Source organism: Chrysochloris asiatica, unplaced genomic scaffold (genome assembly GCF_000296735.1).
Source record: "Chrysochloris asiatica unplaced genomic scaffold, ChrAsi1.0 scaffold00010, whole genome shotgun sequence".
Lineage (NCBI taxonomy): Eukaryota > Metazoa > Chordata > Mammalia > Afrosoricida > Chrysochloridae > Chrysochloris > Chrysochloris asiatica.
The window spans coordinates 23,167,967-23,172,325 of NW_006408528.1; positions in this window are offsets into that span (position 1 = coordinate 23,167,967).

The window sequence follows — 4,359 nt, forward strand, 5'->3', positions numbered from 1 at the left end:
TGAAACAAAAGTAAACCTGTGGCTGACTGGCCAGTTGCTTTGCTACACAGGCAGTGTGTATGTACTGTAAAAGCCTCCAGTAGTGGCTTTGGGTGTCCGCTCGCTCAGGCCCCTCCTCTAGTCACCACCAGAGAGGTACATAGATAGATATTGAGAAGCTAATGGGAGAAAGATTTCTACTATTTTTGTCTCTGAAGTTCAATTATGTATCTACATGTGCACAGTGTAATTATTAAAATAGTTGCATCTTTTTATGTTGGGGTGTTACAGATTGTTCATATGGTTTGTCTGTCAGGCCAAACCTGCTTTTTTTCTTGCTGGATAGGCAGGAGTAAAGGGTCCATACAAGTTAACTTTAGGGCTGGGACCCACAGGCAGAAGCCAAAAGCAGCAGCCAAAGAATTTTTCCCTTGGACCAATGAGGCTCTTTCTGTGCTGTGGTCTCAATGCTGGACTTTTTTGGGGTGCATACCCACCCACCTGAAGGTGTCCAGGCTTGGCAAAGAAGGTGTGACAGGGAAGAAGAGGACAAAATATGTAGAATCCCCCCACACCTCTTTTTGCAAATATCACTGTGCTGCTTTTAGCACTGCTTCCCTGTGCTGCCAGTTCCCTGTGCCGGTCTGGCTGTAGCCCCATCCTCTGACTTCTGCCCAGCTGGGATGGCCGCAGAGGGAGTCTCATGTCTTGACTGATTCCTAAATCACAATATTTTCCTTTATACCATGATTTTTCCACTGGCAGTTGTGGGAAACTGATGCTCTGAACCTTATGCTAGATCCAGAGCTCTGGTGCTGTTTCATGAGAGCAGCTTCTCTGGGTTTTCAGCCCCTACCCCACAGAGCCTGTCCTACCTGACTCTGCTCTGCCACCACCCAAACCCTCCATTTCATTTTTGACAACTTCCAAATTTCCTAGATTCAAACTTTGTATATTACATGTTCAGATTTAAAAATGAATATTTGCAGGTATTTCTCTTCATTTTGAGGTATGCAAATGAAGGTCCCCAAAGCTTTATTCTTTTCATATCATTATGGTCAACTCTACTTTGAGAATGCAGTTCTTCCCTGGAGTGTTTTGACTGCCTTCCAACATGAGAGACTCATCTTCTGGCACTAAACCTGACAATCTTCTACTGCTATTCATGTTTTTATCTTCTGGTATTGTATCTGACAATGTTCTGCTGCTATTCCTAAGGTTTTCAGTGGCTAAACAGTCAGAAGGAGTCCATCTCTCCTTCTTCCTAATCTGTTTTAGTCTGTAATTCTTCCTAGTCTGTAATCTCTACTAAAGCCTGTCCAACATTGGTGTCCTGCTGGCATTTAAAATTCTGGTGTCAGAGATCCAGCATCATAGTGACATGCAAGTCACCACAGTATTACAAACTACAGATGAGCAATGAAGTCCCATTATGAATATCTAATAGTATAATAAGCTCTGGACTGTTAACCTCAAGTTTGGAGGTTGAAGCCCACCAGCTAATCCTTACAAAAACATAGGGTCACTATGAGTTGGAAACAACTTGACAGTATTTAACAAAAATAACAACAAAAATCATATAATGGTCATTTGAAATAACCAGGGAACTGTATTGCTTCTTTTCAAGTTTATGTTTAGCAAAAGATACAATATGGTTATTGATGCTTTAAAATAATATTAATTTGAAAACCATTTCTAAAGTTAATAGCTCTAGGAAGAACTACAAAGTTAGTGGAAAGTGATAGGATTGATTTATCATTTCTATATATGTCCTTATTCATAAAAGCTGTACTGACATCTAATTGAAGTTACAAAACGCTAGATTTTGACAAAAGACATTTGTTTTACTTATTTTAATGGTTATGGATTAAAATTTTCATTTATGTGATCAAAAACATCAGCATGTCCAGATAAAGGGAGGATTATTAAAATTATCTTTCTTTAATTCCTGGTCTGGTAACCATCCAATTAGTTCAATCCTTAAAGTTATTAAAATAGTCACATTGTAAAGCACTAACTAGCTCTTGAAAATCCTTTCTATTTTCTGAAATGCAGTTTAGAAGGAAAAAGGTAGATAGTGAGTAGGTTTTTCAAGACAAAGCTTATCTTTTCTCCTCCCAAGTTAGTTTGGGAATTGGAAATGAATAAGTTTTATAATGTAATTTAAGTATTGAAGATATTGAGTTTAAAAGGCACACAAGGAATCTAAACTACTTTTAATACTAATTCTGAATTTTACGAAACAGACTTTCTAACAGTTGCTTCATAATTAAAAGCTACTAATGTTAAAGATAACAAAATAATGTAAAAATTATTCTTAAAGATGTTTTATAATCACATTCAATATTCTTTAGAAAATTCAAGTATTTTCTATACAAAAGGTCAAATCTAAAAGTGTCCTTAAATTGTTTTACCATAAAATGTATTAAAATGATACAGAATTTTATCCTTAAACTTTTATCAGAGTAGCTCTGAAGCCAGTTAACAATCACATTTCATGAAAAGAAGCTAAGGAAGATATATGTTTAATTTAAAAATAATTTTAGGATGAAATTTTCCCATTACATCAAAAATTAATACTTAAAAATTATGTAGACTAATACTCATAATGCATTATGCCACCAGAACTCCATTTATATGGTTGTGTGCCACTGAGTCAATTCAGACTCATTGTGAACCTCTGTAGGGTTTCTGACACTGTAAATCTTTACAGAAGCAGAAAGCTTCATCTCATGGAGCATCTGGTGGGTTCTAACTGTTGACCTTCCAGTTAGCAACTCAACATATAATCCACTATGCCACTAGGACTCCTTCCATTTATATGTTGTTGTTAGGTGCCATGTAGTTGCTTCAGGTTCATATCAATCTTATGAACAAAACACTGCTTGGTCCTGAGCCATCCTCACAATTGTTATGTGTGAGCCCATAGTTGCTGCTGCTGTGTCAATCCATCTCCTTGGGGATCTTCCTCTTCATCACTGACCCTCCACTTTTCCAAGCATATCCTTCTCTGGTGTGGTGCTCTGGGTTAATGCGCCAGGCTGCAAAGCCTTTTGAACTGCAAGGTTGGAGGTTCAAGCTCACCAGTTGCTCCTCAGAAACCCTATACAGGGTCGCTATGGGTCAGAACCAACTCAATGGCACTTAACAACAACAACAACAATCCTTCTCTGGGCACTGCCCCCTCCTAATAGTATGAGAGACAAAGTCAAACTATCCTGGCTTCTACAGAGCATTCTGGTTGTACTTCTCCCAACACAGATTTGTATGTTTTTCTGGCAGTCTGTGGTATTTTTAATATTCTTTTCTAACACCATAATTGAAATGCATTGATTGTTCTCCAGTATTACTTATTTATTGTCTAACTTTTGCATGCATATGAGGCTATTTAAAATACCATGGCTTGAGTCAGGCACACCTTAGTCCTCAAGCTGACATCTTTGTTCTTTAACACTTTAAAGAGGTCTTATGCAGCAGATTTGTCTAAGGCAATATGTCCTTTGATTTCTTGATGGCTGCTTTCATGTGTGTTGATAAAAAATGGATTGCTACCCACAAGGTCAGCTGTTCAAACACACTAACTACTCCTCAGAAACCTTATATACACAGAGTTGCTATGAGTTTGAACTAACTTGGAGACATTTAAAACAACAACTTACTTAACTAAGTAAGTAACTATATTATTAACAACAGAATCATGCTTTCTACTGTAGGAAAAAATAGTTACAAACAATCAAAAGGGATGTGAGGATGAATCTTGGGATGCTGAATTTGAGATGGTGGTGCTGTAGGAGAAGCATTCAAGTGCTACCTGCGTCATTGGCGTTCAAACCCACCAGCTGCTTTTCAGGAGAAAGATGAAGCCTTCTTTTTCCATAAAGGTTTACAGTCTCTGGAACCCTATATAGGATTTTCAGGAGTCAGAATTTACTCCATGGCAGTAGGGCTTGTTTGTGCATATGTACACATACACATGGAGTCCTGGTGTGGCGCTGTTGGATAAGCACTGGACCAAAAAGTCAGTTTGAACCCCAAGGCCGGCAATTCAGACCTACCATGATTTCTCAGAAACTCTATAAAGGACTGCTATCACTTGGAAGGGACTCTATGGCACTTAATAACAACAACAAAAATACACACACACAGGTAGTCCTCAACTTAAATGGGGTTCTGGTACTACGACTCCTTCTTAAATCAGTTCTAACATATGCCATCTACCTCATTTATTTTTCATTTCATAATTATTGCTTTCTATTATTAATATCTTTAAAAATATGGCAATGCTTTAAATATTAAATCATAAAATTAAACATCTGTGAATAATAATAGCAGTAAATTATGTTCTGCAACATTGTATGTAGTACATCCCCATTTTACTAA